The sequence below is a fragment of the Argentina silus genome (assembly GCF_951799395.1).
Source record: "Argentina silus genome assembly, chromosome: 21".
NCBI lineage: Eukaryota > Metazoa > Chordata > Actinopteri > Argentiniformes > Argentinidae > Argentina > Argentina silus.
In genome coordinates this window covers 9,466,703-9,478,667 of record NC_139675.1, presented here as the reverse complement: position 1 = coordinate 9,478,667, position 11,965 = coordinate 9,466,703, and the positions used below count along the sequence as shown (strand labels likewise).

The window sequence follows — 11,965 nt, the reverse complement described above, 5'->3', positions numbered from 1 at the left end:
TACAAATACAAGTGTGTGAAGGAGTAGCCCTTCAACAATGACAAACTGACTACATTTTAATTGAGATAATTGAGCATATGCCATTTTAAATAGGGTTAGGGTCTTTTTAGATGAGGTGAGCCACTATTGATATTTTTAGCTGCAGATACTTTGTATAGTATTTATGATTTTACTTTCTCTGCAACTGCAGTTTTAAAATAAATCAACAGCTTTTGAACAGTTTGTTATCATAGTAATTGTTTAAGTGGTTGGGCATCAGCCAGGTTTTCTAAAATATGTTTGCTGACTCATAGAAACATCCCAACGCCATATATTTATCATCAATATCATCTAACTCATCCTGTAAACACACATCTGGCTTCACTAAGATGATGTCACTTACTCTTCCCTGCATGAGGAGGAGTGAAACAAAGTGCCACATATAGTGTTCAGTGAGGCACTCCTGAGATCTCCTCTGAGCAAACTGCATCATGCCCTCCAGTGTGACACCACTAAGGAGAGGGAAACACATGAGGCTGAACACTCCAAATCCCCAAAATGATCAGATCTGATATGTACTGGGTGTTTGTGCAGATGTCATTGCTGTTAACAGTCCCTACTGTGGAATAGGCCCAGGAAACGATGGAGGGGCTCCCTGCCACTGTGGAGTCTGCTGGTGGAGATGGGAGGCAGTAAGAAGGGGAAGGCGTGAAGGACCGTTCACTGGATCCAAGAGCTCCCCTTGATCATGCTGATAATGGTCGTTGACGTGGATGTACGTATTTTGGTGCTGATCCCAGTCATACCTCTCTGTAAAACAAATGAGAGCAGAAGCTTGATTCTTTCACTTTGATCAAGGCATGTCAAGACAAACATTAGATCCAACGTGTGTAATGTTTATTACTTACCCCAATGGCCGTCTTGAACACGGTATAAGTATCCATTTAGATCGTATTCGTAGCATCCTGCTGCACTAGCCTGAACAAAACATTGAAGAGATCAGTAAAAAAGGCACTCCCATAATGTGCATGTATTTGTTCTTACTATTAAGAGAAAAGCACATAGAATTGAAGTGCGACTAATACTTATATGTATATATCCCATGCTCCAGGAGCAGGTGAACTGGTGGTGTTTTATTTGTATTTTGTATATATAAACAGGAAATACCTAATATAACATATATGACAAGCTGTACTGACAGTTTTACAAAGCAATCATGTGACAAGGACAACGCACATACAGTAACAGGAAATAAAAACGAACAAAAGAGAACAGAAAAACACAAGATAACCGCGGTGTGTAAGGAGGAGAAAAGATTAAACAAATGAATATGTATGTGGCACATAGAGCTAGTCACCCATTAGAATGCACAAGGGCTAGGCTAAATCATTGTACTGAGATAATTGGTTATATTTATTCTTTAAAATAAATCTGTAATATGGGGTTTCTCAACACTCCCTCCTGGCTCAGTTTTTCCCTCTTTCTGTGGTGCACATTAAATCCCCCTGTTTAGAGGCAATATTTATTTCTAATCCAATTATTATCTACAACCGTTATTACATACATCTTAAGTATCTTTAAAACTTTACAGTTCAGTTTAACAGTTGTTTCAGTACTCACAGAATATGGATCCATGGTCCAAGTTGTGCTCTATATCTTGGTCATAGTCACTGCCATACTGTACTGTACTTTGGTCAGAATATCCAAGAATGAACCTAATCATTTCTGCACCTGTTTTATAAGACAGTGTTTAATTATTGCGTCATTTTGTGTCATCCTGTGTCATCCTGTGTCATAATCATAATGACACGCTAGAGATAGAAAAGCCCATTGGTGAATTATCAGACTACGTCACACTGACAGTAATAAAGCAGGTTTGAATGCGCATGTCGGTTGCAAAATGAAAGTTCGAAAGTCCGAAAACACGTCGTGTTGTGGAGTGGGATGCCAGAATCGAAAAACTGTTAATAAAGGTCTTGTTACCGAAAATCTTTTTGCCGAATACCATCAACTCACACTCCGTTTAATGCTAACCGCAGACGTCTTTGGTTGCAAGCCCTCAGAATAAAAGATTGGGACGAAAATTCCCGACTTTACAGTGCTGATTTAATGTCAGGGAAGTTAGGCTAAATCAGCCACATCACTGTTTAACAATAAAATATATGATTGAGTTTTATGCATATCTAATTAACAATATGTTTGTAAGTTACAGAATAACTGGATGTACAAGTTTGAATCTTACTAGCTTAGTAGCTAACTTACCATCTCAATTTTCTGTTGTCTTGCTAGTAGGCTAATATTAGCTAGCTAACAGACTCGGACAAAAAAAAGGAAAGTGGGGGGATCTGAGGGAGTGTGTCCCCCCCCCCCCCCCCCCCCCGCAAGCTGCGGACAAGGCTCGGACAAAAAAAAAGGGAAGTGGGGGGCATGTGAGGGAGTGTCCCCTCCCCGCAAGCTGCGGACTAGGAAAGTGGGGGGGATGTGAGGGAGTGTCCCCCCCCGCCCTTCCAGAACAATGTCCAGCAGCGGTTATCGAGAAGTAAGCTGCTTTTCCTCCTTAATGCCACCAGTAATTTTGTTTGAAATCTCTCCCGCCATCCATCCTTTGGAAGGTTTAGGTGGTGGCTAATTCTTGGTAAAAGTGCTTCTTAGAAGAAGAATTTTATATATATATCAAATTCTTCTTCTTCTAAGAAGCATCTTTACCAATAATTAGCCACCACCTAAACCTTCCAAAGGAAGGTCACTTGGAAACTGCTCAACTTACCTCATGGCCTCAGATGGGTTTGCAACATCCTGCTTGCGGGACCTTTACCATTACACCACTGGGACGCTGACATCAGCAGACACCTGCAAAAAAAAAAAAAAAAGTGCAACAACATCAGTAGCATGGACATTTCAAATAGCTACATTCTGCTCATGGGGCATGTTCCATGCCATGATGCCACCAAGCTGCTGACAACAAATGCACATTTCCAATGCCACCAACTCTGCAACTAAGGAACATGCAATACTTAACTTTGCAGACGCAAGACAGGAAGTTGCAGTTTTTCTCAAGTTCTTCAACTATTTGGATGAAACTGAAAGTCACATTAGATTAGATTAGATTAAACTTTATTGTCATTGTGCAGAGTACAAATACAGAGACAACGAAATGCAGTTAGCATCTAACCAGAAGTGCAGAAAAGTGCAGTGTGAACAGTATACAGGTAGTGCAGTATATGGTAGAGAAGCCGTGCTGCCTAAGGTAGCTTACCGGAACATTGGTGCAAGGTCTGACCAGCGGTATGTCACCACGGTGGATGACTTGGAAGGTGCGAACAAGGCTTGGACAAAAAAAAAAAGGAAAGTGGGGGGGATGTGAGGGAGTGTCCCCACCCCCGCAAGCTGCGGACAAGGCTCGGGCAAAAAAAAAAAAAAGGAAAGTGGAGGGGGTGTGAGGGAGTGTCCCCCCCCCGCCCTTCCAGAACAATGTCCAGCAGCGGTTATCGAGAAGAAAGCTGTTTTTAAAATAAATAAAAATGTATAGATATCTCTCTATCCACCTTCCTTCAGAAGGGTTAGGTGGTGGCTAATTCTTGGTAAAAATGCTTCTGAGAAGAAGAATTTTATAAATATATATAAAATTCTTCTTCTTCTAAGAAGCAAGCATCTTCACCAATAATTAGCCACCACCTAAACCATCCAAAGGAAGGTCACTTGGAAACTGCTCAACTTACCTCATGGCCTCAGCTGGGCTTGCGGGACCTGTCCTTTACCATTACACCACTGGGACGCAAAGACATCACACTGTCATTTTGACGTCGACGTCAGCAGACACCTGCAAAAAAAAAAAAAGAAGTGCAACAACATCAGTAGCATGGACATTTCAAATAGCTACATTCTGCTCATGGGGCATGTTCCATACCATTGCACCACAATAAATGCATGTATCCAATGCCACCAACTCTGCTCCTCAGGAATATGCAATACTTAACCTTGCAGAAGCAGGACAGGAAGTTACAGTTTTTATCCATTTCTTCAACTATTTGTATGAAATTGAAGGTCACATATGCACAGCAATAACATACATGAGCAGAAAAGCAACATTTTCAGCTAAACAGTTAGTCATTTCTCATTGCTTTCACACACTACGCAAAAGTTAGCCACCTACAGTATATAAGACACAACAATCTATTGAGTAAGTGTTGACAAACAAAACTGAATTATTTAATTTACAGCATATAGCTATTTCTCCCATTATAGTTAATCTCTACTTCATACAGGTAAACTCTCATTGCTCAACAGTTCAACTAACAATCATAAATGAAATCAGTCATCGGTAACATAACATGTGGCTTAGCATACAGGAGAAAATAGATTACTGTAAATGGTTCGCTTTTTGTGTTCTACAGTAATGTCATTTTTGTTGTTGTAACTACCTACTTGATTCGGAATATTTGAAATGAACCTGATTTATATTTATAGTAAGCAATCGTATTCTCTGTAACAGGTGCAGTACTACTATAAACTATACAGTACAATGTTTTTCTGCTGAGTGAAATTCTTACTGTTTTCACATTTGTTTTCAAATGAAAGTTGCCCAACCAGCAATGAAAATTGCTGGTTACAGTTACAATTTAGTGTGTCATTATGAAATGAATGGTGGATTGAACTTTTCATTAGATGAAAAAGGATACTGTCATGGGTTAGGGCTAGGGTTAGCTTTGGGTGATTAGCTTTTATTGTGAGAGTTGTGAGAGTTATAGTGCATTTTGCAAAACAAATGTGGTGTTTTGGCAACCGTGTTGACTATTAAGGGGTGTGTTAACTGTTTAAGTTGAATACTGTTTCAAGAAATGTGCTTAAGCGATCGAGAAAAACTGTAACCGTGGAGCAGCTATACCTGTTCTTAAAACGTTTGACAATGAACAATTTTGCTAATCTTGGAGAGAGTGGGCCTGACATTTGGGATAAAGTATTGCATTAGCTTCCTTACATTCAAAGGCACAGACTGTATCACTCAACAGAACATCACAGCCACTCTTCACAACCTTCTAGACATGGCAGAAATCTAACTCCAGAGAAACTGACTACTGCACAAATAGCTACACCTGTTTTCTTTACAGACATTGTGAGTGGCGGACTGTCAAAAACCTTTTTTACTAAATTATGTTCTGACTTTTGGTATATGGAGTTGAATCCTAGACTGTGAGTGAAGGTTGTATGAACCATGACAAGCAACCACTGCTAGAGAGCAGAAGCATCACAACTGTGTAGAACTCCACATACAACTACACTGTGTAAACGCACATTTGAGTGGAACAGCATGGAAGTAGGGTCAGAGGCAGGTAGCAGTAAATGGTTTTGATGTAACTCCCAGGCCAAATCACTGTAGCCAAAAAGACAGGTAAAAAGGGAGGCAACTCATGTAAACTCAAATCTAAAACACAATCAAACAAAAACAAAACAATTCTTTCTTACTGTAACTTGTTTGGTGAAGGGAACAACCTCCTCCAATGCCGTTGTAGGGGCTGAGTGATTGATTGGCAATGAGATTCAGCTGGGCTCCAACAAGGGCTGGCTGGAGGGGCGTAGCAGTAGGGGTGGGGTTGTGAGGGGGAGGGTGATGTCATAATTCAAACACTCCTGGGGAGCTCAGAGGGTTCTTACAGTGAGTTCATGTTCTCACATTTTTGGGAAGATGTCTAACACCTCAGTGGTCGTGTGGTTAAGACCTGTGCGTGAACTCTACAAGGTCCCTGGTTGAAACTAACTTGGACTAAAATATGACATTTTCTGATTACTAATAATCTTTTGTGGCATAATTGAACTGCTGTGGGACAATTAACCACAGTTAAAATACTGCTTTGTCTTTATTTTTATTCACATTTCTGAAAAATGTAAATAGTAGTGAAAAGCACATGTTTCCTGAGAGCATGTGTGGTGCACTACATAAATCCTTGTCACTTGGTGCAGATCTTCTCTTCTCTGCAATCATGGTTCAAATCCCACCTGACCTAAAAGTTACTGTAGCTTTACAATATGTCAAGAAAATGTATTGCTGAAATAGTGGGCAAACATACGAGTCAAACAAGCTCTGGAATATCTCAAAGGGTTAATGTGTGTGTGTTAGTAAAGTACAGGCCAATAAAATTAGTTTATTAAGCTTTGAATATATAGAAATAATACAAAAGCCATAAAGGTTTTGAGATGGCACCATTTTATCAAGGCTAAGGCAACCATCTTGGTTTAGCATCATGGCATACGTATGGTTTATTTCTGTGTACTGCCACCCATGGATGGAAATCCATAGGATAAAGCCTTTTTTTAAGCCTCGAGGATCCAGGCTGAGGAGAGCAGAAGTGCACACTTCAGGAAAAAGGGTGCAGATTTGGGACACAAAAAAGGGAAAACCATGGCTGAAGTGACTGATTTCCATATCAAATCATTTCTGGGTAAATGTTACATACTTTTTGTTCACAATTAAATTGCTCAAAAAGCAGCAAGAAGCGGTGTTCGTACCTCGATTCTTGTTTTTCAGCTGGCAATAATGTTGACCACTTAGTCAGCAGCCTACAGTGCCTTGTGAATTTATTCAGCATTTCTGTTTGCAGTTGGATCCTATTACATTTGTTGAGTTACTTTGTAGCTAGCTTTGTAAAATTGGTCAGCAATATATAACGGGAGATATGCAAATTCCGTGGCTCCTGACACACACTACCAAAGCCCCAGCCTGGCTCTTGGATGAAGTAACCAAATATGCTAACATCTACAGCTTACAGCTACAGCTGAATGGGGGCAAGTCACCGGGCCCTGACGGTCTACCATCAGTTGTATTTAGATAATATATTGATTTATTAACTTCTGTATATAATACAGGTTTGGAAAATGGTGTCTTGAAGACCTCCTTTTACCATGGTGTAATGTCTCTACTTTGTCTCTACTACTTTACACTTAAAAAAGGTGATGAACGAGATTTGGATAATTACAGGCAACTGACCTTAATGTGCATTATACAGTACAGGTTTTGTGATGTCCCCCCTCACATGGGGAAGAGCAGGAAGCAATTGAAGTGGCTGTGATTACTACTACCACCAAATACACTAGCTTGCTCTCCAGCTTTAGAGACACTCCACTGGACAACTCTCAAGTAACAACTTTGCTGATCGAGGAGAGAGTGGGCTGGGGGGGCATGCAGCGTTCGGCCTGTAGAGGGAGCTGCATGTCCCCCCACAGGGCTACATTAGCTACAAAGCTTTTAGAAAACTGACCCCAGGACTGTACCCAGATTCAAACCTCCAATCCTCAGATTTAGAGGCACAGACTTTGTCAGTCAACAGCACATAACAGCCACTCTTCACAACCACACAGAAAAGGCAGGAATCTAACCCCAGAGCAACCCACGACTGCACATGCAACTACACTGCATGAACCAGCAACCTTTTGCTCAATGTCCCATTCCATTATGGCAATAATGGATCCACAATAATAATCCACCAGGCAACTCACAGCAAACACACTCTTCATACGTTTTACATCTACAGACACGCTTGTGTGATGGAGATCAGTCCATCACGGGTTGGGAGTGCAGGGGTATATGTTGTGTTTAGGTGCTTGTGCAACGCAGGGGAGGACTCACGGGTCCGCGGTTGTTGGGCAGTCATGAGGTGCGGTTCTGCAAAGAATAAAAGGTATGAGTACGCTGCTAACACATTGGTACTGACAGCTGTAAATAACATTAACTATAAATAACATTTGAGTTCTTGTGAAACATCGGTATTCTACATTTTACATTGTATATGGGAAATGAATGAAAGGTAGAATTTGTGTATATACTCACCTGGTTGTGATTGCAGTTTCTGGTTCACCGGCCAAAGGAGTTCTCAAGCCACAGGGACAGACTATATAGTTCTGGAAGCTCCCATTGTTAATTGAAGGGGGGGAATGGTATTTGTGGCTGGAGAATATACTGTGTCCTTTGCATTTACCATAGCCTAATAGTGATTGTTTGTTTTACCTACCTGTGATACATGGATGTGTGTGATAATGTTATAAAAATAGATGTTAGGTTATGTAATTTGGTTTGTGTACATTGTGAAGCTCCCCTCTTACTTGGTTTGTCCTGTGTTAATCATGTCACCTGGGAGGGTATTTAAGTGGGGCCATTGGAAGTTGGTGGAGGGTTGAGATCGGTACCAATAAAATGCCCCACAAAGGGTTTTTGCAACACGGCTGCCTCTTCACTGAAACGCCATCCGTGCTAAAGCTTACAGCTTGTAAATCTTTATTTTCTCTGTCATTCGAAATAAAAGACAGTGTTTCAGATTTTTGATCATGCAATTTCAGTTCACTTCATATGAAAATGAACCCATCGTTCTCCGTTGGCCATAACAAAATTCATGTAACTTCATTGCAGTGAATTGTCGTCATTGATGGTGTTGCAGGGCAATAGCCTGTTATAACGTACTGTAGCTGTCAATTTGTGAGTGAAATCTGATGTCTGACTTCTGCTTTCTGATCGACTACTTTGCATCATATGGCTGTCATAAGAGCAGGAGGGGGAGGGGCACCCCGGAGCACTGAGATGTTTACAGTTTTAAAAATAACCTCTTGTGATCTCTGCACATAACCTTTGAAATGAATGGTGACTATGAACACACAATGAGTCAGACACAAGCATTATCATTGTGTGGCTTCAGTGAAACAAACTCCCACAGAATGTCAAGAGGCTAACATTTGCTACCTTTCCTAAAAACAATGAGTTGCTGCACGCTAATTAGTGGTTTCATCAACATTCAAACCACAAAGTTAATTCAAATAATCCTAGTTACAGTGCAAAAGGTATTCACCCCCCTGTCTCAGACTCAAAAAAGTAATTTTCAATACATTAAATGAGGATAATTCTCTCTGTGAGAATACATTTTGCATTTTGCACTGAAGCTTGCAAAGTAAGCATTTCGTTGTGCAATTTACATCCTGTATCCTGTACATATGACCAATAAACTTTGACTCGACTTTTGAATCGACTTGCCATTCACTCAGCCTAGATATGAAATAAAGAGAATGCACCATGTCCAAAAAAATGTGTTACAAATAACTTAAAGTGAGGAAAATGAATGAATTACAATGAACCCATCCTCCATTTCTACCTCCACATAAAGTAAAGCGTGCTTACTGGTGCTCTCAAGCATCATCTTGAGCTGGTTATACAACTTTCCAGCCCTATTGATCTTAGTCAGGTTACTGCTGGCTTTACATGAGCCTACTGTAAAGGTTACATGCAGTAACATATCAGTCAAGGTGTCCGAGACATATTTAATTATATTTTGAGTGTATAAGGCCCCGTCATTATAGTCATGATAAGGTGATTTAAATATGCCAGGAGTGCCCCTGGGTAGTGCCCCTGGGTAGTGCCCCTGGGTAGTGCCCCTGGGTAGTGCCCCTGGGTAGTGCCCCTGGGTAGTGTTCCTGGGTAGTGCTTCTGGGTAGTACCCCTGGATAGTGCCCCTGGGTAGTGCCCCTGGGTAGTGTTCCTGGGTAGTGTTCCTGGGTAGTGCCCCTGGGTAGTGTTCCTAGGTAGTGCCCCTGGGTAGTGCCCCTGGGTAGTGCTCCTGGGTAGTGTTCCTAGGTAGTACCCCTGGGTAGTGCTCCTGGGTAGTGCTCCTGGGTAGTGCTCCTAGGTAGTACCCCTGGGTAGTGCTCCTGGGTAGTGCTCCTGGGTAGTGCTCCTGGGTAGTGCCCCTGGGTAGTGTTCCTGGGTAGTGTTCCTGGGTAGTGTTCCTGGGTAGTACCCCTGGATAGTGCTTCTGGGTAGTGCTTCTGGGTAGTCCTCCTGGGTAGTGCTTCTGGGTAGTGCTCCTGGGTAGTCCTCCTGGGTAACTCAGAGGGTTAATACTGGTGTTGTCTCCCAACAGGTGCAGGGATACAGTAATTCCTATCTCTTGAGATTTTTGACATCACAGCTACATCCATATTAACATATTGTCAAAGTGTACCCCTAGAGATTATTTACTAGGTTTTAAACATCCATATATGGCTCTGGACCACAGCATACAATCTTGTATTATTGGCCACTAAAAGGTAAGTCAATTTTGTGCAAATGGTATTTGGCTAAATCAGTGTTGTAATTACTGATCTATATAGGTATAGGTATATAGATGTAATGCTGGTGAATGACCACTAGATAGGGCCAACACGCAGTCATCGAGCTAACGTGGACTGTCTAGCAGGGCTGATTATCAACATTGTTATTGTCATCAGGCTTCCCAGCTCTGCATTTCTGTTTTTACAAACACACAAAAGACAGGAAAACATTGACATTTATAAAGCATTTGCATCAGATGAAAGTTTGCTCCTATTTTTGGACAAATGGACTATCTCTCTCTCTCTCTCTCTCTCTCTCTCTCTCTCTCTCTCTCTCTCCCTCCCTCTCTCTCTCTCTCTCTCTATCCCTCCCCTTCTCCCCCCCTCTATCTCTCTCTCCACCCCCCCCCCTCTCTCTCTGTCACTATGTTTCCAGAGTGATGAGAAGAGAAAAGGAGAGGTCTAACACATCTCCTGGTCTGTCCCCTAACCCTGGTCTGTCCCCTAACCCTGGTCTGTACCCTAACCCTGGTCTGTCCCCTAACCCTGGTCTGTCCCCTAACCCTGGTCTGTACCCTAACCCTGGTCTGTACCCTAACCCTGGTCTGTCCCCTAACCCTGGTCTGTACCCTAACCCTGGTCTGTCCCCTAACCCTGGTCTGTCCCCTAACCCTGGTCTGTACCCTAACCCTGGTCTGTACCCTAACCCTGGCCTGTCCCCTAACCCTGGTCTGTACCCTAACCCTGGTCTGTCCCCTAACCCTGGTCTGTACCCTAACCCTGGTCTGTCCTCAGCTCATCAATAATGGCCGGTCTTCAGTATGCGTGTTCAAGGCGAGGCCTAGATTGTCTTACAGCTCACACACGTATGCACTCCTGCCATCAACTATTCAACAGCACTCTACAACCCTACAAACCTCAGAGTGTTGGACCGCTGGTTAACCTGATCACATCACAGAGCATTTTCAGTGTGTGTGTGTGTGTGTGTGTGTGTGTGTGTGTGTGTGTGTGTGTGTGTCCATGCGTGGATGTGTGTCATGTTATTGTGTCCGTCTTTGAGATTGTGTATGGTCGTGTTACAGAGTTCACACAGCGGGCGTGGTCTTGTTAAGGTGTGTGTGTGTGTATGTGTGTGTGTGTGTGTGTGTGTGTGCTGTGTGTGTGTGTGTGTGTGTGTGTGTGTGTGTGCTGTGTGTGTGTGTGTGTGTGTCTGTGTGTGTGTGTGTGTGTGTGTGTGTGTGTGTGTGTGTGTGTGTGCTGTGTGTGTGTGTGTCTCTGTGTGTGTGTGTGTGTGTGTGTGTGTGTGTGCTGTGTGTGTGTGTGTGTCTGTGTGTGTGTGTACACAAGTGAAACAATATCTGAGTGTTTCCGTGTGCATACAGCCTGCCTGTCCCCTTTATGTCAAAGATTGAGGTCCTGTAAGCATTGATGTGTGACAGAACTGTGACAGTTCACACAAACACATGCGTGCACACGCACACGCACACACACACACACACACACACGCACGCACACACTCACTGTATATCCAATAAATAAACACACCATGCTCTCTCTTTCTCTCTCTCTCTATCTCTCTCTCTATCTCTCTCTCTCGTTAAGAAAACTAAGCAATAGAAACACATAGACATTCATTTGTTTGTACACCAAAGCTCCTGGCCTGTATTAGTGGATCACCAGCACCATAGAATACAAGACATACAGTACACTATACAGCAGAGGAGACTGGCGGAGGTAGAAATTGGAGGACGGACCTTACTGGTCTAAACATTACTTTTAATAAACGTATGTAAATTTCACAGAGAGCATTAGTGGCCTAAATGTTGCTTTTAAACTTTGGGAGTATTTACAACCAGTGCACGGTAATCTTCTTCCTTCCTTCCTTCCTTCCTTCCTTCCTTTCTCCCTCTTTTCTCTCTCT

The 11,965-nt window shown here is 42.3% G+C and overlaps 1 protein-coding gene across 1 annotated transcript in view; it reads right to left on the bottom strand.

Moving 5' to 3' along the window:
• Positions 1-11,718: 11,718 nt before the first annotated feature.
• The window catches only part of chrna9a (cholinergic receptor, nicotinic, alpha 9a), a 6,037-nt gene continuing 5,790 nt past the window's right edge, over positions 11,719-11,965 (bottom strand). Inside the window, exon 7 of the mRNA XM_083693020.1 lies at positions 11,719-11,965. This exon is cut by the window's right edge and continues 195 nt beyond it. The gene's annotated coding sequence lies outside the window, so the exon portion shown is untranslated.